We start from the raw sequence: 23,723 nt of genomic DNA on the forward strand, positions 1-23,723 counted from the left end.
TAACCCTTAAGGTGCTATTAGCACCAGCCATAATACCACCGGTGGTAATAGCGCCGAACATTCCCCATTGGGCCCAATGGGGAATGGGAAATTCCAGAATGGGCCCAATGGGGAATGGGGACTTACTCTTCTGCCAAACCTGTGATCTGGCGCTAAGAGCGCCGGGGGGTTTGGCGGGTGGGCTAAATTAGGTTAGCGCCCGACTCCTGATGAGGCCCATGTAAAAACTTTCTTGAATGATTTGATTTCAACTTTTTGCCTTGTCCCATGTTCTTCATTTTCTTTTGCTGTACTTTAGATCCTTGTTTCTTTTTTCTTTTATGAGTAAAAAGGCTGTACACCCTCAGGGGTTACTCCAAACCTTCATTAAGGTTGAGTGGCTGGTCTTCCTGTCCTTCCAAAAGCGCCACCTACCAGTTATTTTCTTTCTCATAGTCAGCATTATCCTCAACAATTGTGTTATTGTGGGCAGAGTCTAAACCATCCACCTCTATGACAACCAAGTCCGAGGATAAACAATTTCTTTCCTTTTGGACCTTCCCCACAGGTCTTGCCTTGTTACTAATTAACGAGACCAAGATAGGGCCATCACTGATACTAGCCTTCTCTACTTTTTTCTTTGTCAGCCTGAGCAGATCAGAGCAAACACATTAATCTCTTTTCTTTTTGACCAGTTGATCATTAGACACAATAAACGGAGGCAAGAAGCAGTGAGGGTCAGGTGGGGGCTCGGCTCAAAGGGAACCAGAAAGGATGCCCTACAGGCACAAGCACTGTCTGCTACATGGGAGGAATGCTCACCCCACCAATGGAGGGGTGAAACGCTCCAGGCTTCGGACTACAGAGTCACGGTGTAAATGAGCTGGAAGCAAGTTACTACTCAGCCCGCCCCGGTCTCCCACAAGCCCAGTCAACTCTACTTAGCCTGTAATTAGATTCAGTAGATTCATTGAGTATATCGGCATCCCAACCTCACAGGTTCCTCCCGCCTTCCTTCTTCTGCCCCTGTACTCAGTTTACTCAGCGTCTGATGTAGAACGTTGAATTCGTCAAGCCGCAACAGCTACTCGTTGGCCGCCTCCGACAAGCATCATCCAGTCTATTGAAACTTAGGAAGTAGGGCAGACATACCTATAAAAATCTATTTGACCTATCTATCCCTACAAAATATATATAACTAACCCTATCCAAGCAGCAGCATACAAATATAAAAATATGCAAATGAAGGGTTCACTTTAGATAAAATAGTTCTTACTTTGAGGATTCCTGGCCCAGGCAATCAAAAGTCCTATCCTTGCTGTATTTTAGATGATGATAATTCTTGGTAATGGTGGTGCCAGATTATGGTACTGGGAGGAGATAAGAAAAGTGGAATGCATGCAACTAATTGTCTTTGTGCGGGGGGGTTGGGGCTTCGGCAGAAAGTCCTTGCATGCCCGTTGTTGTGACAGAGGATGTCCCTGGGGACAGGGTACAGCCAAAGTCACTTGTTTAATAAAATGGAGGCTCGCCATGGCACAGGATGCCCAGCAGGCATATTTTCGCTCCATGGTCAATAGACACTATGAGAGGTTTCGCCTTCGTCAGGTGCCCAAGAGCCCAGTGGAAACCCTTAACTTTTACCATGCCTGTCTCCCCAACTCGCTGTGTCGTGCAGGCTGCAGGATGAGACTGATGATATACGGGACAGATCATTCAGTACTGTGAATCTTTGCAGCTGTGTTGCCAAATACTGAAGGAACCGAACATTCAATTGCAGAGGATCTTTGAACAGGGTGAGGCTCACGATCTGGTGGCGGTGCGGGCCTCCCACATGGAGGAGGCGCCGAAGCTCACCCACATGGAAGAGGCTCACGCTGTTGCGTCGGGAGGCACCTCGAAGCAACGCAACAAACCCACTCAGAGGATTTTATTTTAATTTTATTTTATTGTGCATTTTTAAGGCGCTTATAGATCAAGAAATTGTGTTTCAAAGCACCCACAAAGCAAGGGGAGAGAACATGGGAACACAAGGCAGATAGAAACGAGCAAGACAGAGGCTGCCGGACTTGGCCTTGTGAGCATTCAGAATGTGCAAGTGCAAAGAGTGTGAAGAGATAAGGGAAGGGGGTAAGTGCTAGGAATTCCACAGGGGTGGAATTGTAATTGTAATTGCAATTGTTTATTTATACAGTGTTTATACACAGGTGGAGTGCTTCAAAGCGCTTCAATGTGGGAATGGAACAAGGGACTACAGCAATCATTCTTAGGCCTTCAGGTTTCCGAATGATCTAAACAGAAAAACTAGCATACGAGGCCTGAAAGCCTTTCTCTTAGTGCAGCGCTTGAAGTGTTACAATTTCGACCCAGCTAGGGAGCAAGGACAGAAAAAGGCCGGGAGGGGGGCGATAGGACAGACAATTTACTAGTCCTACTACATTTAGTTAATGCATGTGTACAGAAGAAGGCGCAAGAAATAGGGAGTGCGGGGGGGGGGGAAATGCGTCCAGTCCAACATGGCCCTGTGTTAAGTGCAGAGAGGTTGCCTTACTCATAGAGCATAAGCAGAAAGTGCAGAAGGACTGGCGGGGGGTGCCTGGGACCTGTAAGGCTCTGGAGGTGAACCAGTCAGCAAAACTGAGCAGAGTTAGGGAGGAGAAGGAGGAAGAAGGGTGGGGGAAAAAAGAACGGAGGTTAGCAGGGTAGAATGAGAGGGAAGGAGGAAGAGAAGAGGAAGTTCTTGAGAAGTTTCTGTAACTTAAGGTGCTCTGACTTAAGGAAGAAAGAGGCAGGGAGATCTACCCCCAAATCTCTGTTTGCGAAAGTGGCTCACCCGCACAGAGTTGGAGCAGGACAAGCGGAGGACTCTAGAGGGAGAGTATTTAGGAAGAGAGTGCTGTAGATAGTGCAGGCCCTGGCCCCAGAAAGTCTTGTGGACTATGCAAAGGGTCTTGAACTTCATCCTTGCAGCCACGGGGAGCCAGTGGAGGGATTTTAGCACCAGAGAGATGCGGGCCCTTGGCTTGAGGCCAAGGATAAGTCTTGCGGTTCTGTTCTGGATGAGTTCTTTTGTTTGTTTGTTTGTTAGTTTATTTATTTGTAATGCACACCAGACACAAGGGTATCAGGGCGCAGAAGTTACAAGAATATGCGAAGCTTAGTTACAGAGAATCATCTAATGAAATACATCACTTACACAGGTAGGATATATAGCTATTTACATTCACTTACTACAGCAGGAAATACCGACATTTGCACATATTGTGGGCGTTGTACATATACATGTGTATGTGGTGTTATCGCAAGTAGGTAGTTACTATTTACATAGTGGTGACATAGGCAGCGATGTGGCATCATGCAGATTACTGGTCTGTGAATTTTAGCCACTGGATAGTGTTCGTTCTGAATTTCTGGTAGGACTTATCTACTCTCAGAGTAGGAGGCAGGGAGTTCCATAATTTAGTGGCTTTAACGGGGAAGCTATTACCACCAATCATGGATAATTTAAATCTGGGGATGGACAGACAGTCCTGATATACTTTTCTTAAAGGTCTTAGGGATGTCCTTTTGTGGAATCTCTCGGCGAGGTAGATTGGTGCAGCACTATTGAGAGATCTATGGGTGAGAGAGGCAGTTTTTAGTAAGATTTTGTCATTTGTCCGGAGCCAATTGTTCTCTCGTCTGCTCTCAAAGATATGCTCTCCTTTAGAGATACCTAGGGCAGCTCTAAGGGCATTATTTTGTAGGGTTTGGATTTTTGTGATGATGGATTTGTTGGCGCCTATGTACAAGGCGTTACAATAGTCCAGGCCAGACAGAATAAGGGCTCTGGCTAGTATGGTGCAACTATTGTTTGAGAGAAATGGTTTACCTGTTCTAATAAGTTTACACGTGTACACCGTGGACGACGCTAGTGTGTTGACCTGTTTAAAAAAGGACAAGGTAGAGTCAAGGTGAAAGCCTAGTGTTTCTACCTCCTGGGCTACCTTAATGGGGTTGCCATCTATAGTGAAGGAGGAGCAATCGGATCCTAATTTTTTTAGGTTAGACGGGGTACCCAGAATGATGAGTTCTGTTTTATCATCATTCAGGCATAGACCATGCATAATCCCCTGTAAGCGGGAGGAGGATCTGAGTATCATCTGCATAGTTAGTGTAGGTGATACCAAGATGATCCAGATCATCAAAAAGGGGCTTAGTGAAGATGTTGTAGAGTGTGGGCGAGACGCAGCATCCCTGAGGTATGCCACAAGTGATGGGTATGGGGTCTGCCACTGCTGAGGGTGAGAAGACCCTCATAGTTCTGTCGCTTAGGAATGGTCTAATCCAGGTTATATCATCTTTGGAAAAATGTGCTGCTGTGTCGAGATGGTTACATAGGATGGTGTGATCCACCAAATCGAAGGCAGCTGAGAGGTCCAGGAGAAGTAGCAAGGCTGGGTTGCCGATGTCTCTGAGCTCATCAACCTGTGTCTTGAGGTCGATGAGGGCGGTCTCCGTTCTATGTTGTGGACGGAAGCCTGATTGTCTAGCTCCTAACAGGTGGTGTAATTCCAGGTAGTTTTGGTTTTGCATGTAGGCCACCTTCTCGAGTATTTTTAGAAGGAAAGGGACTGTTGTGATTGGTCTGTAGTTGGTGAGAGTAGAGGGATCTAGGGTAGGTTTTTTTAGAAGTGGGAGTACCCATGATTCTTTAAGGTTAATGGGGATGCTGCCTGTGGCAAAGGAGGCGTTAATGAGCTTGGATATAAAAGTTGATAAGTCTCGAGCAGCATCTTTAATGAGTTGTGCCAGGCAGAGATCGCCCTGACAGTTGGATGGTTTAAGAGATAGGATGATTCTTTCCACCTCGATGATAGATACTTTGGAAAAACTGAATCATGTGGGATGTGTTTCATCAGTGATGGTGTGTGTTTTAGGAGCGGATGGCACATTTAGAGCAGCTTTTTATCGGAAATTTTATTTTGTATGTAGGATGGCACATTTAGCGCAGCTTTTTTCTCTGAAATGTTATTTTGTAGGGTGGATATTTTGTTGGCTAATGCGTGTTGGATATCTGAACACCATTTTTTATCTTTGGTGCAGGTGTCTGATATTGCAAATGGAGTCTCGAGTTCTTTAAGAACAGTGAATAATTCTTTTATGTTGGAGTTGGCTTGGGAGATACGGGTGTCATATGATTCCCGTTTAGCGAGGCAGATTTCTTTTTTATATCGGGAGGAGAGATTGTTGAGCTTACGTTTATTAGCTTCTGAAGGTGATAATTTCCATGCCACTTCACAGTTTCTTTTTTCTTGTCTTAAGTTTTTTAAGAGTGGTGTGAACCATTTTTTTAAATGGTTTTTGGGCATACTTGGTCTCAGTTTGAGTGGGGCAATCTGGTCTAAAGAAGAAGCCATGATTTTGTTTTATTCATTGACCATGCTTTCTGGGTCAGTAGTGTCGGGAAGTGAGTTGACAGTGGGCAGAATAGCAGGGATAAGCCTATCCACTGTAATATTTTATTTTTTCTGATTAAGGTGGGTGGAGCCCTGGGGGCAGGTATGGGGGGAGGTCTATTGGTAGAAAGCTTGAATGTGAGTAGGTAGTGGTCGGTCAAAGCCACCGGTGAGGTAGAGAGGATATTAGCGTGGCAGTTGTAGTCTGCTACCCAGTCTAGAATTCTCCCTTTGTTGTGGGTAGGAACTTTGCTTCTTTGGGTTATGCCCAGATCCAGATAGGGCTCAATGTGAATGGGGAAGGAGCTAATAACGGTACCGCAATTTGCGGTACCGTTATTAGCTCTGAAGTCCCTCAGCGGGTCCCTTCCTTAACACCTGGTCAGACCAGACATTAATGATGGGACCCGCTGAGGGTCCTTCCAGTAGGGCGCTAAGGGATTACCGGCACCGGTGACCTTACCGGTGCCGGTAATCCCTTAGTGCCTACCATGTAATGAGGCCCATAGACTATAGGAATAGCAATGCATGAGTGTGGGCAGAATGTATCTTACATAGTGGGGGTTAGCCAATGGTTAAGGCAAATGGCGAACATTGCAGTTTTCTGTGTGTCTTTGCGAGCAATACGTAAAAAGTAGACACAGGAGTGTTAGTGGAGGAAATGCTTAGGCTAGAGTTTAAGGCAGTGGGGGGTAAACAGTACCGTAGTGTGCCTGGAGGAATTGGGGCACTGTTAATGATGTCTGAGCTCTGGAGGGGTACTTGTCCTCGCACTCCGGTGCGCTAACAGGGGTGCCAACAGGGCCTTAGGTGCGGGCCTTAGGTGTTAGGGCCGGCTACGCCTGCCGGCTTGAGGATTGGCTGGCTAGGTGTTACTGATGGCCTATGGGGTCTCGGCAGACACAGCAGCCTAGTCAGCAGCCTAGTATGTGCTCCGTTATGCATGGAGCGGCCATTTTGGAGTGGCTGAAGTCAAGTAAAAGATTATTTGGGCAATCACAAGGCCCGTGAAATAGGGGAATTATTGCAAGCAGTGCATTTCACGCCGATGCGCACTTTGTAAGGACAGCACACCGGATATTATGCTCAGAAGTTGGAAAGGATGTGCATCGCGTGCATGAGTGTGCCTGCGTTCCAGAGAAGGTCGGGTGCCCTCATGTGCTTACCTTCGCTGGTTCAACATCACGGGTTGGCACTGGCTCCTGCCTGGTGCTCCTGGCAACAGAGGGGTTTCTTCCTAGTGTAATTGTAGAGGACGGAGAGTAGAAGTAGGAAGTTTGAAAAAGAGGCTGTTGCAATAGTCCAGCCTAAAGAAAACCAGTGCTATCGAGGTAGTGAGCCCCTCGGGGAAAGTGAGAAAAGGTAGAATATCTTTGAGGAGGTGCAGTTGGTAGTGGAACTTTTGGAGATGTCTGAGATGTGCGCAGAGAAGGAGAGACTGGAGTCGAAGATGACTCCAAGATGTCTTGCCTCATTGGTAGGGAAGTGCCAGAGAGTCAGTTGCCGGCAGCCAGTAAGTGCCTAGCAGAGGTCACTTGGTAAAGAGTGGTCACCTGTCAGTAAATCAGTCCAGACCTGTGAGACAACACAGGCTAGTGGGTGCCCAAGGCCAATTTCTGGGAGCGGTGGGAGGCTGAAGGCGATTTGGCGGAAGGCCAGGACCCAGAAGGACACATAAGGGCCAAGGTCACCAATGTCAGCGACTGTGGGGTTTAGCACAGGATGGAGAGGGGTAAGGAGGAGGTGAAGAGGAAAGTCATGAGAAGCTTCCAAAGTTTGAGGAGATCCGACTCAAGATGGAGCGGGATGGGGAGGCTGTTCCAGAGGAGGGAACCAGCCGAGAAAAGAAATCGTCCACCAGCACGCTGCTTAGAGAAATGCTTGACACAGGGAGAGTTGGAGCCGGCAGAGCATGGAGATCTGGCGGGAGAGTATTTAATGAGAGCAAGTTGTAGATAGCGTGGTCCCCAGCCACAGACAGCCTTGTGGATGATGCAAAGGGATTTGAATTTTATCCTTGCAGAAACGGGAGCCAGTGGAGCAGTTTTAGGGCTGGAGAGATACAGTTCCTGGGATTGAGGCCAAGGATAAGTCTCGCATCCCTGTTCTGGTTAAGCTAGAGGGGGCGAAGAGGGGAGGAGGTTAGATTAAGGAAGATGTTGCTGCAGTAGTTCCAGCCTAGAGAGTACCAGAGCTCTAGAGACATTGAGCTTCTGGGGAAAAGTGCGGAAAGGAAGGATACCTCTGAGGAGGTGGAGTTGAAAACGGGCCTTCTTGACAAGGTCCAAGATGTAAGGGAGGAAAGAGAGAGAGGAGTCAAAGATGACTGCAAGGTCTCTGGCTTCAGATGAAGGAGAAGGGGGCAAGCCCATAGAGGGTAGCCAGAGTGAAGGGAGGAAAGAGGGGGCAGGAATCCAGATAGGAAGGATGTCTGTCTTGCTGGCATTGAGGCAGAGATTGTTGAAGGCACACCAGGACTGGATATCAGATAGGCAGTCAGTAATCAAAGAGGAAGTAGCGAGAGATTTAGAGGGAAGTTTGAAGAAGAGTTGGGTGTCATCTGCATAACACTGGAAGTGTGGGGAGAAAGTTGAAATAAGGTGAGCAAGTGGAGCAAGGTAGATGTTAAAGAGCCAGGGTGAGAAGTTGGGGCCCTGGGGAACGCCGCAGGTGGAGATAGAGGTGGGAGAGGAGAAAGAGCCCAGGATAACCTGGGAGAGACCGTCAGTGAGGAAGGAGGTCAGCCATTCCAGTGCCTGCTCTGAGATATCAAGGGTATCATGGGGTCATTTTATGAGGGTGGAGTGGTTGACCATATCAAAAGCAGAGGAGAGATCAAGTAGAATGAGAACAGCAGGAGAGTTAGAGTCAATAGATGGGAGCAGTTCTTCACAGGTGTTCAGGAGAGCAGTTTCCGTGCCTCTGGATGCTCGGAATCCAGATTGATTGTCCTGCTGGCAACCAACAAGCTCTGTATGCTGGGCCAGCAGGGGGAGTACCAGCTTGTCCAGAGGTTTCCCAAGGAAGGGAGTGATAGAGATGGGGCGGTAGTTAGCTGGACAAAAGGGGTTGGCAGAGGGCTTTTTCATAAGGGGGAGCACAAGAGAGTGCTTGGGGGATGAGGGGAAAGACCCAGTAGCAAGAGAGTGATTACAGAAAACAGCAGGGGCAAGGGACCCAATGTTGTCCTTATTAGTTCTGAAAGAACAGGGGGGGACCTGTTTGGAGGAGACCTTCATGAAGCGGGCAACCCTAGTGACCTCATCCAATGTGGCATGTGATGCCAAAATCACCGGATGAGAGTAACAAGTCCTGCTATGTTTTTGGTTGAGTTCTCGCACATGATCAAGCGTGCCCAGCAAGTGGTCAAATCTGTGGCAGGTGCGGTAAGCCTTACCATTTTGCCAGGCTGTGCTGCACTCCATGGCCTGTCTTACAACCCACTTGCTCACCACTGACACTGCCACAACCCGACAGCAGCGAGTGGCTGCTATGTGTGATGACCGGGTTCAGTGCTGTCGAGGCTGAAGTGTGCTGATGATGGGGAGGATACTTTCTTCATTTGGGCAGCAAAATCCATAGAAACAACCATTTGTGTCTACATGGAGAGAGAGAAAGGACTAATTAAACATGGTTGCCATCGCAACCAACAAAACCACAGGAACGCGATTTGCAAACCCGAGCAATACGAAGAATCCATCCTCCGCTGCCAGGAACTGCCACGAAAGGACGACCGTAATAAGGAGCAGAAATACATCATCAGACTGGAGGCAAGGATGACAGACAGATTGGTGAAAGGAAACCAAGCTACCCCGGGAGACGACGAGACAGAGGTGAGCAGCGCTAACCGCATGGACACAGCAAATTGCAATATATTCCAGAATCAGTTAACTAGGGTTTTGTGACTGGGACACAGCACTATTATCTAGCGACTGTTCCCAGCACAAAGCCCACACACAATAAAGTCAAAGACATCCTAAAAAATGAACACTTTTCATTTTTTTCACAGACCTAAACACCCTGCGGTGCTTTAAGGAAGAACAATTGTAGAGCCAGATTCAATTGCAAGAAAGCAACACTGACATGTTTATGATGTTTTTAAGAAGATAAAATCTTCAGAATTAGAGGTATTTGAGGTTCAAAATGTATACTGATAAAAAATGACAAGAGTAATTATGATGATAATATTTGTTGAACAAACAATGACCAAGGAACTGAACAGAAATATGTTATTTTTAACTTCCAGAATCTAAAATCACTGAAACAAGGTACGGATCCGCACCTGATGAAGGGCATTCAGAGCCCGAAACGCGTAGTGCATTAGAGAAACCCTCAAACAAAAGGACTATTGGCTTCCTAGCCAGTTAAAATAATAGGAAATGTACCCACGGGGGAAGAAAATGTTACACTTTGTTGTTTGAAATGTGATTTATATGGAAATGTTTCAAGTACCCTTTACTTTGATATACTGTCAAGCATGAAGTAATGCTAAAAGTGTGCAACAATTTATGTTTTGAACATTGAAGAAATTAGAAAATGAATGGGGTACAATAGTTACCACAAAAAAACTTTGTTTAAATAATTAGAACTGGTGTAAAACCACAAGTAAATATAGTATTCATTTTTGCATAGTTTTATGCTCAAAAGTGTACACAGAGCCAAGGTCATTTTTGCTAAAGTGATCCCAAAATTGTTCTATGTATACTAGATTCTGTAGCCCAGAATCCGACTCTGTTGGCACCTAAAAATCCTGAGGAATTGATTTGAAATCTATGTACCAAGTTGAGAAAGCCAATATAAGAAAGGTGTGCTCCTCTACACTACTGTTACCGTTATCATCTAAAGGGTGGTCGGACCCAGCCGATGGGTGTCCCTGATCATGGTTGCAAACAAGCCCAAATGTCCAGAGGAGGTGAGGATCTGAGTCGACATGAGACACCCTAACAGGGCCATCTGTGAAAAGCGGCATCCCACTCCCACATTTGACGACATACTGGCTGACATACAGAGGGCCAAGGTCTTCATTGATCTAAACGCTGGATATCACCAGGTCCCATTACATCTGCACTCACATGCCATAACCACATTCTCCTGACATATTGGGCCTCATTACGACCCTGGCGGAAATGGAAAAATGATGGCGGAAATGCAATACCGCCATCGAACACCGCTCGTTGCGATTATGACCCGTCACCGTAAAGTACGATGCCATTAGCGACACCGCAGTGAACGGCAACGCTAACTGCACCAAGTACGCGCACGCGCGCCTTGCAAAACCGGAATCACCGCCATGGCGCAACGGTACGCGAATTCTGACCCTAGCGGACATGTAATGAACGCCATCAAGCACGTCGGAAAGTACCATTCCGCCATGGCGAGAAATACGGCATCGTGAATCAACCGTAAATGGCCCACTGAGTGCCTGTACTCCACTCCCTGGCCACATTGCACAACCCCTGGCAGGCGCAATGTACTCACACTATGCAACCAGTGAAATCCACAATTCACCCATGCATGCCAACGTAGAAATGCATGCAGGGGCTCAAAGCGCCCCGTGAGTGGGCATCCATGTACGGCATGCCACCATAGCCGTACTGATGCAGCACAGGCATGTGAAGGTACAATACATCAAAATGAAAATCAAGAACACATGACACAAAACAACAGTAGTCCCCCATCGCTTGCCACCAGCGCAAGGCAACATCCAAAACAGCATCCTGAGGGGGACTGCACCAGCCCTGTACTCTTGCCAGTAAACAAACCAACCATCAGCAGAAGCATGTACCACACAAGTTGGCAGAGTGACTGAGCAGCCAGGCTCATCCCAAGAGGGGCCGATGGGAGCTGCAGGGCACAGATGGCATGAATACAGAAGCGATTCCAATGGACATGACCCCAGTCCCCCTCCAACAAACGCACGCAAACACAGGCACCTGTGACCAGCCACATTCTGAACATCCCATCATTCCACCAATCGACCTGGCTGACAGGCACCAGTCGGCCAAAAGCCAATCCCCCGCCCCTGAACAGCACATCATGTAAACAGTCACAATGGCAGCCCCTATCCGTGACCATACTGTGCTACGTAGGCAAACGCGGCCAGTACAGTACCACACAACTCAACTCAGAAGGCGGAACACAATGCAGATCATCTCGCAATACATACCGCCACAAATCGAAAATCGCTACATCACCTGCAAAGAATAACGCAACACGCCAAATATCGGAATACAATTTAAATGCACATCCAAATGACAAAGGCCTCACAGCAATTAGCAAAATAACACCAAAACATCCATCATCACCGAGGGCTGCATCTGCAATAATTGACCAGCTTCCACTTGTGTGACGCCCTGTACCATCATGGCACACAGGGCATACATCAACGTTCCAAAAGGCAACATGGAAGCGGCAAGAACCGCAGGTCCGTCCCATGAGGCAGGCACTAGTCCAGCTGAAAGGCCGAAATGTTGCACCTAGCCACCAGTACAGCGTAAGGGCATGTGGCCCATTGGCGATCGTCCCATAAGATCGTAATGCTGCTCCACTGATTCACCCGAAGCTGCAGGTGTCGAGAGTAAAAACCATCTGGAGGAGTGGCGTACAGATGGCATCTGCAATAGGGCAGGAGATACCTGTCACCCAAATGAAACACAAATTAACCGATTGCATTACGGGACTCATGATGCATTACAATCTTCATTCAACACACCAAATCCAGACCCATATGCATGCTAGCCCACTCCAAAGGAATATACACACCCCTAAATCAGTATCGATTCATAACGAAATCAATCGAGGTAAATACACCATTGGCAACGTCGGTTACTGTGCATGCGTCCGTCAAGACAGAACCCATGACATGGGATTAGTAACGTGCCTAGACACAAGTGTATGAAGGCGCGTCGAGACAGGGAGGATCCGACAAGGGCAGATAGACGTAAGTCCCACTATGGCAGCCTTGCATCACATAGCGCAGGGGAAGGGGATTGATTCAAAAAACCCATGTACATGGCAGACCCTAAATGGAATCATCTGTCCATGCATCCATTCATCATTCCCTCATCCCGCAATGAAAACGCATGAATATTCACTCACATAATATGTGAAACTTCCATCGCGTCTGTGCGTAATGCAGTCTGCAAAAACCACTGTGCTCCTGGCCGGATCTGTAGTGTTGTGAAGCAAGATGGATTTGGGAACGTCCTGCCTTATCGTCCACTACGCTATTGCGCATCCCATTCAATTCATGTCATTCATTGCTTGCTCGTTATGGGCCCTGTCCCAAGGACATTCAACAATAGAACGTTACATTTCCAGGCAGACCTGTGGGCGTCTCCTCACCGCTACTTCGAAACCAAAAATGCTGGCCTTCGAATTCCACACTTGCAACATTACGTCGAAAAGGCTTCTGTGAACGCTTGCATTCACAATTACATCAATGTAGTGCGGCTGTGTGTCATAATGCTAACTGGCTGCAATCACAAATGGGACGCCACGCCCGTCGGTGAAGTACGTTACTGTGCTGCATGAGGGTCGGCCATCGATCGAGCCCTACATACCACTGACTCTTCACAGGTATGTAAGCGGCTGCAATCATAGCATGTGTAACAATGGGAGCATAGCATGAAAATCAGTCAAAGTACATCACACTGCCATCGGGATTTGATACATGATTCCAATTCCAAGATGCCATGCGGCCAAATGCAGCCTTACGTGCGGGACGTGCTCGGCCAGAAGGGATTGCATCTGCCACAGATTCATTCAATCAGCACAGGTGGAGGCCATACAGGCCGACAGCACATATATAGCAGACCCAAACCCCTCCCACAACCACTCCCACTCCAAAATGCTACCGGCAGGACTAGCGATGTTGGCCCTGGGGGACCAGATAGCACTGCAAGTGCTACAACTACAAGAAGACGACGAACAACAACAGGTACAACAACCGGGCGCACAGGGGAGACGGAGGAGAAGGAGGAGGAGGAGGGCAAGGCAGGGTCAGCAAGGCCCACAAGCACTGCCACTACCACCACGCAGGCGGCCCGCAATCCCACGCCTCCGAGCTAATCCGTTCAACCTCACTGCTGAGCAGATCCACACCCTCTACCGTTTGGACCGGGACACCATAATCGCCATTGTGGACATGACACATGCTGACCTCGTGAGCATGATAGATAGCCCAACCGCCATCCCACCCCTACTGAAGGTGGTGTCTGTACTCCACTTCCTGGCCACAGGCACCTACCAGCACACAGTCGGACAGTTGCATGGCATCTCACAGCCACTGTTCTCACGGACACTCTTCCAAGTGCACGATGCCCTCCTGAAGCACGCCGACGACCACATCACACTACCACGCACGTACCAGGAGATTACCAACGCAAAAGTGGGATTCCATGCACTTGGCGGCATCCCGGGTTGCATTGGTGCCATCGACTGCACCCATGTGGAATTGGTTGTCCCACATGCCATGGAGGTCCAGTACCGCAACCGCAAACAATATCATTCAATCAATGTGCAAATGGTGTGTGACTCCAACAAGATCTTCATGCATTGTAGTGCCAGATTTCCAGGATCTACCCATGATTCTATGGTCCTGAGGAACACAAGAATACCACGCTACATGGAGCGACACGCAGGGCACAGATCCTGGCTACTCGGTGAGTCTCATTCCATGCATGACATCGTGGCCCATTTGATGCGTCAATGACCTTGCAGGAAGGGGGGGGGCTACTTAGCACTATCATTCCACTGACACCCTTTATTCGTCTCATACAGGTGATGCCGGGTATCCACTGAAGAGATGGCTCCTTACACCAATCCGGAACCCACAGAACCAGCATGAGGAGGACTACAACCATGCCCACTCACGTACCCGTGTGGTCATTGAACAGGCATTCGGCCTACTGAAGGCTCGTTTCCGCAGCCTCAGCAGGTCTGGCGGGGCACTCATGTACAGCCATGAGAAGGTATCTAAGATGGTCATGGTATGTGTCATGCTGCACAACATGTGCATACGTAGGAATGTGCCCATGCCCCCTGACGCTGTACTGCATGCACCTGAAGATGATAATGATGAGGGTGGGGATGTGGAGGCACCTCAAGGAGTCCATGAGGCACAGGATGCACGTGCAATCCGACAGAGCATCATAGATGCATGCTTCTAGCAACCACGCATGGTGCCTATTACATGGAAAGGGGACCTGTGGCACTGTGTGTGTGTAGTACGGGCACATTGTGGACTGTACGCCTATGAGGGCCTCGTACGCAAATATCAATGTCCACACATGTCATTGGATGATAATGAAGTACTGTATTGTTAATGTGATTTGATTTATACACCCTATGGACCCGGCACCCAGTGAAGCCCAACACACCCCCTCCACCCTACTACCTCCCCCCCCAACACCAGTGTCCAAATATGCATGCTGTCCGTGGGTAGACGCTATTGCAAGCCCCCTCTACGGGTATCAGGGGCACCCCTGCCCGTGGAGCGCAGGTTCCTGCCAGATCTGCGTTGGGGGCTGCCCTGGACGGAACTTGCCACGGATGATGACTCTGCCTGCTCGCGTCCATGCATGTCTCTGAGGGTTTGTGAGAGCTCCGAGAGCACACGGCGCACGGCAGCAAGTTCAGCACAGACGTCTTTGGACGTCGCATGCAGTTCCCCCCTCAGGCTCTCGGTGCTTTTCTCCATTTGTGCTCTCAGGCTCTCGGTGCTTCTCTCCATTTCTCCCCTGAGGCTCTCACTACTTTTCTCTATTTGTGCCCTGAGTGTCTCGGTGGATGTTTCCATGGCTGCCCTGGAACCCCCGCATTCATTTGCATGGTCCTTGAGTAGCGTGGACACTTCCTGCTGTTGCTCGATCAGCAGGTCGAGGGACTGTTGCCTCTGCTGGGCCATGGACATTTGCGGTGGTGTGACAGGGGGGCTGCTCAACACATGTTGCCTTGGCACAGGACTTGTGGGGGTTGGCCAGTCGTCGTCTTCAGGGTGCCCCTGCGTGGTTTCGTCATGGTGTAGGGGATGGGACATGCAGGGGGATTGGGAAAGGTCATGGATGGTACCTACGTCGCCAGCACTGTTTTCCGTGTCGGAGCATGCTGGCATGACAGCTGTGTCACCTATGGTGCTGCTACCACCAGAGGCAGTGCCATCAGATACGTTCTTTGGGGGGACCTGTGGTGCTGGGGTTGTGGACTTGCTGGCTACTGGGGTGCCTGTTGCAGTCCCCTCCAGTGTGCTGCCACTTGATTCCTGCTGCTGCCGTGTCTTGATCCTTGCACCTGAGGTGGAGGCTCTTGGGACGTTGGTCCTGGCCCTCTTTGCAGGCGTGCTGGTCGGGGTGTCCTGCAGCTCGTCGTTGGTGTCGGACCCTGTGGTGGAGTAAAGAGGGGCGAGCGTTAGTTATGGGTCTGTGGGATTTGGAATGGCAACGTATCATATGCATTGGGGTGGTACATGAGGGTGATTTGGGACTGGGCCTTGGAGGTGGTCTCATTTTTGTGTGGATTGAGGATGCATTCATTTGGCTGCCTGCAGTTAGGGGGTGCATGCTGCACATGTAGGGGTTGTTTATGGCATCTTGATTAATTTGTTTATTCTTTCTGACTTTTAGAGGGCGCTGTCAGGGCAAAGTATGTTTTGCACTATGGGGTCACATGGTACTGCACATGTTCGTGCTTTGTGGATTTCGCATTGTTTCTCTTGACCAACCTACCTGATTCTCCGGATGTCGGCACTCCTTTCTCCATCCTCCCGACTCCCTCTATGCTCTCCATTCCTATGGTGGAGGCGCAGATATCCTCCCAGGGGGTCAACTTGATGGGCGACTCTGATCCCCCCCCGGTAGCTGTGGCGATGTTCCTGTTCGCAGAAAGTATGCTGCGTACGCGGATCCGCAGGTCGTCCCACCGCTTGCGACATTGCTGTGGCGTGCGGGGTGTTGTCCCCACCGCACTTACGCGCTGTGCCACCAGGGCCCATATGGCCTTCTTGTTGGCAAGGGCCGTCCTGGTCATTTGACTGGAGAAGACGACGGCGGCATTTTCCTGCAGGGTCTCGGTCAGCACGGTCAGTTCCTCTCGGGAGAAGTGGACCTGCCGCTTGCGATCACACGCTTTCTTGGCTACCTTTCCCATATTTATTTTTTTAACTGGGGTTGCTAAGGGGTTGCGATGTGTGTCAGGGTCGGTTTTTTAATGGTTGTGTTGGGATTCGGTTTTATAGTTGTGCGGCGTGCTGTTTCCCGTTCCGGCCACATGCTTTTACTTCCGTTTCCGTATATTTACGGTGCCCGCTCATTACGGTGCCCGCTCATTACGGTGTCCGCTCATTACGGTGACCGCTGAGATGGGTGGCGGTATTGCACCTGGTGCAGCGTACGGCGGCGGTAAGGGCCGTTTTGGGGTCATTTCCGCCATCGCAGCCTTTCGGATTCCGCCATGGCGTAATGCTCGTGCCCGATGGGTCGTAATTAGCCGCACTTTGCTCCTTCGTGCAATGGCGGAAACGCTATTTACGCTGTTGCGGTCCGGTCAGTCACTTTCCGCCAGGGTCGTAATGAGGCCCATTGTCCTTTTTCGCTACAAGTTACTCAGCTTCGGGTGTCCTCTGTTTCAAAAGTCTTCCAGCACACAATCAGGTGCATGCTGGCAGGGCTTCCTGGGATTTTAAATTTGAGTGATGATTTGTTCATCTTAGCGTCCTCTGTGAAGAAGCACATGAGGGGGCTGACTGCTGTTTTCCAGAGACTTCAAAAGTAGGGTCTCACCCTAAACCGAAGGCAATGCCATTTTCTCCAGCTACAAGTGGATTTCTTTAACTTCATCTTCCACAAGCGAGGCCTGTCTCCTGACCCATGCAGGGTCCTGGACATAAGAGGGGCTACGACCCCCGCATCCCCATCGGAGGTGTGCAGTTTCCTGGGGATGGTAAACTTCTACGACTGTTTTATCCCCAACCTGCCTACCCTGACGGAGCCCCTGAGCCTCCTCACCAAAAAGGATCAAGTCTGGAAATGGGGCCAAGTGGAACAGGAGGCATTTGACTACACCAAAGCTACCCTAGTGGCCGACTCCTCTATGGCGTACTTTGACCCATCCAGGGTGATGGAGCTGGAGGTTGACACCAGCCCGTTCGGGCTAGGTGCTATGCCTATGCAGGTCGATCCCCAGGATGAGAGACATCCTGTTGGATATGCCAGCAAGGCCCTCTCCCCCAAGGAGCTACGATACTTACAGATAGAGAGGGAAGCCCTTGCGGTTTTATGGAACTTCCACCTCTACATCTTTAGCCACCCAGAGACCGTATTAATTGATAACATGCCTCTGATCCTTATCATGCAAGGGTCAACCCCACAGCTTCAGATTCACCTGGAACATTGGCTGCTTCAGCTACAGCAGTATGGGGTGACTCTCCTATTCTGAGTGCTGGTGGACAAACCCGTAGACTATCACAACATCCTCTTCACCCAGCTGATGGTGCCTGTGAAGTGGGTAAGGAAGTTTAGGCCTTTGTTGGCATGATTACGAGATCAGTTGTCCTGAAGGTCTATGCCACTGTCTGACATTGCCAATGCCACACGTCAATGAGAGACTGCAGAATCTGCTGACCCAACTCTGGATTGGGCAATGGCAGTTATTTCTCACTATCGCACAGCCACAGTGGTTTCTACAGGATCCCTGGAAGGAGAGAGAGGAGCTATTGCTGAGCCTGGAAGGCGTCCTACTCCCTGGATCTCAGCTTGCCACCACCCTCCAGAGCTGCAGGGATAGATAATGGACTTGGCACATGTGGGGCACCGAGGGGCCAGTAAGAAAGAGGCTCTTCTCTGTGAGAAGATGTGGTTTTTGGAGCTGGAGACCAAGGTTGATGTGGCCCTCAGACACTGTATATGGTACCAGGCAGCCAGACTGGCAGCCAAAGAATCTCCTAGTATGTCCCTTGAGAGGGCTGGGACCCCATGGACAGCCCGTAGCATTGACCTTGGAACTATACAAGAGTCCCATGATTTCTTTGTTGTAGTCAACGAGTTTTCCTTGTATCCACTGTTGAATTTTGTATCATCCACATCTGTGAATGCTGTTATCCCAATCCTAGATTGCTGCCCTAGGGCACCCCAGTTTGGTGAGGTCTGCCAGACTCAGAGGGATTTAGGGAGACCGAAAAGAAGACAAATGAGAAGGAAACGTGCAAGAGACGGCTACAAGAAACACTATGGAAGTAGGGGACATGGTGTGTGCATACACCAGAAATCCTAGCCACAAGCTGTGTCGGCCCTATGAGACAAGTCTGTGGATTGTTACCCAAAAGCAAGGCTCTATGGTGACCATTGAAAGAGGGCGGGAGTCACTTACATGAAACAGTAGGTTCAGAACATTCCAAGGAGAGGTTATGGCTGAGTTACCAGAGACAGAGGTGGATAATCCATCTGTGCCTGACAGGGGGTCAACACTGCACCTCGATTTGGATGAAGACTATGCAGGTGGGGTTTGCGGTGAGGAGTCTGATCCTGATCAGAGCACTATAGCAAGGCTCTGGTATCCTCAGAGGTGTGGGGTAAAGCTCCCTGGGCAATTCCATGATTATGTGATGGACTGACCTCCAACTAATGATGCACATGGGCACCCAGACTTTTAAGATTGTGATGGTTAAAGTTGTTTGCTGTTTGTGTTCATTGATTATTAAAAGGTTGCTAGGGATGTTGTGATGGAGGACATCTTCTGTGCCCCAATGCCGTTTCTGCCTCATCTGTGCAGCTTTTGTGGTAATTTCTCAATGCCCCATCTCTCTCTTTTTGACCATCTGTCTCTCATTCCAATGTTGAGCCTTTTTCCCTTCATGCTCTCTGCCCATTGCTTATGCAAAATTGTGGTCTATCCCCTCACTCGCTTCTCAAGTTCTCAAAGCAACTTTAGAGCAAGCAGGCTGGAGTGCAGTGGCTGCTGTGCGGCTACCCACCTGCTTATACATGACCAGACAAGGGAAGGGCAAGGATCTCTTTTGTGGAAAAGGCCCGCTCTGCTGAAGCCACGGTTTCACTCATGCCTGCTGGCTATGCATAGACATTTGTGGCATATGATTCAGTCTGCTAAAAGAAGAAGCAAAATGTGTGGGTGCCCACATACGCTAAAGAGAACTTTGCTCAGGATCCCAATGCATCTAAAGGGAGGTGCAGCCAACTCAGAGTCTATCGTACACATTCTCTCTGACCAACTAGTGTGGCCTGCGTCTGGGCTCAATCATGAGGAAAGATGCAGACAGCTAGGCTTTCATGGTATCCAATATGATTCTGTATAGCCCAAGAGCCCACAAAGTAACTAGAAGATACTCGCAGACAGTACATATTATCAAGGGATTGGACCTGACAGCTTGGTGCTTCACTGCATCCTAGCAGTGGTGCAGACAGTGCAAGACTGTCCTACATCCCACTAAGAGGTCAACTAACCAAGTTCTGCACTGTGTACAACCGAGGTCCAAGAAGCTAGGGGCTCCACTAAAACACGCAGAGGGGCAGCCCTGAGTTGCAAATAGCCTGATATTTTCTATGATCAAAGTTCTCAACCTTGTGGGTATTTGGTGTCCATGCTCCTCCAAGTTCTCAGTTTCACACATCAGCAATTATTAGTATGTAAGCAAGCTCATCTCTGTACGCTGCATACCCATCTATTTACACTGTTCATTTGCAGAGTTGAAGGCACCCCTAGAATTGCATCCCAGTCAGGGTGCTTGCTCAAAGACTTGGGGCCACAGCTGAAGTTGGCATTCACTATTTCACTTCTTCACCTACAGGCAAACCTATGGACCCCTCTAAGTGCCTCGTCCACTCTGTCTGCAATGTGATTTCATGTGTGGTTTTCGGGCATCGATTCTCCATTGAGGACCCCCTCTTCCAACAGCTCTTGAAGGCTACACATCTAACCATTGGCGCCCAGAGCACCTTCTGGGGAAGGGTAAGGAGTAGCTTCTATTCTAACATTTTCCTTTGCTACCCCCTGTCTATGTGTTCCAGATTAGGCACCAAGTCAGGTCCATTCCACAAACCAGCAACTGCACAGACTATGCATTAAAGATCCAAATAGCCTTGTTGACATTGCCCACATAAGGTGGGCTTCTCTGGGCATGCCATGAGTCCAACATCATCCATTGCCCCGTCTCTTAATTTTCCTTTACAGTGGGGGCTGTGTTATGGCCCAGCTCGATCCTGTCTCACGTCCTTCTGATGTCCCAATACTGACAGAAAATGTGCATTGCACGCCACTATATGCATCATATTACTGAGCGTTTATTTAATGAAACTCATCCTTTGTGGTTCCAGACTCCACTTATGGCAGCTCCCCTCGGGAGCCACTTCTGGACCCAAGTGTATACCCTCCCTTGTCTCATAAGCTACAAGCTGTCAAGCATGTGCTAGCATCTTCTCAGGAAGATAGTCCACTCGTTGAGCGCCTGCTGCTGGCCTGTATGTTGTAACTTCTACTCCAAGGAGGGCTAACTCATGTTTATGAGGTCGATGCATTGAGGACCCTTAAATTGGATAGCGATAGCATCTGTAATTATGGCACTTGGAAGCAGGAGGAATCTGGTAATATTGTTCATTTCCTTACTTCCAGAAGGTGGACAGCTCAAGAGCAAAATGCACTAACCAATACCGTACACCATGGGGTTAATAACCCGGTTGGGCCCATTCAGCCATGTATCCTCCCGAGGTAGCACAAGTGGGTAATATTGGTGACATGGATCATTGCAGTGCTTAGAAACTGGAAAGAATTCAGCATAGAACCCCACATAAATCACCAAACTATCATTATTAGTGTTCCTATAACTGCACCAGAGTTTGCTTCTGCCCTCTTCTAAGCGTGTGTGACCAAGGAACTACAATGTATCCACTAGTACTGCTCACTACACCAGTTCCTTGGTCCTGTCAAATGACTTCCTTTCAAAACAAGCCAAAGACCATGTATGTAACTATAGTGTCTCCTAGTGTCCATTACATTAACATATAGGGTTTATTCCACAGTGACTGGCACATGTGGGCTCAGTTGTGAACCAAACTCTCCCATAAGAGTGCCCTAGAGCACTGCGTCTTGAGGTTGATGACCACATTGGATGTTCACTTGGCTCTTCTAGGATTTAGTGAAAGTTCTGATTGTTTTGGAGTTGCCCTGATTTTCTCCTCCAATCCAAGTATCTTTCCACAGATGTATGACCTCTTCCCGCAGCTGGTGAAGCGCCTCCCAGGTCCCCAGCACAAGGTCTTTCGGTACTTTGAGATGCTGCTTGGTTTCATCAAGAAGGAGGTCAGGGACCACCAAGGGAACACGGCAGATGAGCCTGCAGACCTGATTGACCACTACCTGGCTCAGATATCTAAGGTGGGTTGTGCCAAGGGAGCCCTGTTGCCTATGTCAGACACATTTCTCTGTTTATGGAGAGGATGTTGAAGCACACACAAGCTTGATGTCCCATTACACCACTCTCTCTGAGGCGTTCCATGGTTTCTTGTGGAGGATTGAAACGCCTCTCTACTAACCTTCTCTTTTCACCCAATCACCCACAGAGCAGAGGAGTCGCAGGTTCCACCTATAATGAAGCTAACATGATAGAGTTAGTGGCCGACCTCTTCATCACTGGCACAGAAACGACCACCACCATGCTGCGGTGGGCACTGCTCTACATGGCGGTTCATCCAGAAATCCAAGGTCAGATTCAGAGAGATGGAGAGCGACGGAGAGAGGGAGAACGCGAGTGAGAGTGAGAAAAGTGAAAGTGAGTAAGGAGAGTGAGAGAGAATGGGAGAGAGATAGAGACAGAGGGGAGAAGGGAGAGGGACAGGGAGAGAGGCAAAGGAAGGAGACAGAAGGTGAGAGAGAGGGGAAGGGTAGGGGAGGAGGGACAGCATGAGACTGAGAGGAGAGAGGGGGGGCAAGAGGAGAGAATGAGAAGCATGGGAAATGGAGAGAGAGAGAAAGAGCGAGGGAGAGAAAGAGCAATTGAGAGACTGGGGAGAGAGCGCGAGAGGAGAGAGAAAGAGAGGAAGCGAGTGAGACTGAGGAGTTAGGGAGCAGAGAGGAGAGAGCGAGAAAGAGAGAGAGAGAGACATAAAGAGGGCATTGAAAAAGAAAAGGCAATAGAGAAAAGAAGACAAACAGTATGATGGTGAGTGAGGCCAAAGGCTAAACAAAAATAAGATATGTGGAAGCAGAGAATGCCCAAGGAAGTAGAATCCAAGCAAAAGACAGAGTAATAAATACAATGGCCTTTTTGACTGCTTACTCTCTGTTCTCTCCTCCTCTCCCTTTCTCCCTTTTCCTTTCTCCTCCCCTCCTCCCCTTACTTTCTTCTATGCACTTACTCTATCAGAATTGTCCCTTGACCTAGTATGATAGCAACCGTGTCTACTCCCCCCTCCCCTTAATTGTTTTTTTTGTTTTCCTGCCCCCCGCCCCACCACTATCTGAAATGTCGTTAGGCCTAGTACGATAGTTGCTTGTTTTGTTCCTCCCCTCCCTTTCTGCACCCCTCTCTCTCACCTTTTGTTTTTCTCCAGCTCTACCAGAAACGTTGTTAGGCCTAGTACATTAGTCACCTGTCTGTTTCAATTTCCTTCCCACTCTCCCCCTCCCTTATCTATGTCTTAGCTTATGCACTATCTGAAATGTCATCAGGCCGAGTATGATAGTTAATTTCACATCCTTACTGTTCATGGCCTGTAAGAATGTCATTGTAGTTTCCCTTGTTCCCTTCCTTGCCTTAAAGCGCTTTGAAACACATTGTGTATAGGCACTATATAAATAAACCATCATATCATGAGTCCTAGAAGGTGGGTCACTGTTCTTTTGTGGCTGTAAGGAAACAGAGGCAACACATTAAGAACTCCCTCATAGCCACTGTATGAACATGGAAACTTCAGATCTTGGAACGCTCTCTAAATAAAATGAAAATGCATCCAATGTTCCTACTTTTGTTTTGCAAAAGAATGCCTCACTCAATGCTTCTGAGCATTTAGGACCGGGTACACTCCCCAAACACACACGCTTCCCCCATATGTAAACATGAATGCCCTGTGCCTCTCCCCAGGGAAGGTTCAGCAGGAACTAGATGCCGCTCTTGGCCCCGCCCAGATCGTAGGGTATGAGGACCGGAAGAAGCTGCCCTACACCAACGCCGTGATCCACGAGATTCTGCGCTATGGCAACATCGTCTCAGTGGGGATTCCACGCCGATGTGAGAAGGATATCATGTTGCAGGGGTTTCCCATCCAAAAGGTAAACACCTCAATTTCCCTTTCTCTCTTTTGT

At 48.9% G+C, this 23,723-nt stretch overlaps 1 pseudogene; it reads left to right on the top strand.

Annotated features, from left to right (window-relative positions):
- The window catches only part of LOC138492971 (cytochrome P450 2J4-like), a 132,439-nt pseudogene that overhangs the window by 90,435 nt on the left and 18,281 nt on the right, over positions 1-23,723 (top strand).

The sequence above is a fragment of the Ambystoma mexicanum genome, chromosome 10 (genome assembly GCF_040938575.1).
Source record: "Ambystoma mexicanum isolate Mex_15411 chromosome 10, UKY_AmexF1_1, whole genome shotgun sequence".
Lineage (NCBI taxonomy): Eukaryota > Metazoa > Chordata > Amphibia > Caudata > Ambystomatidae > Ambystoma > Ambystoma mexicanum.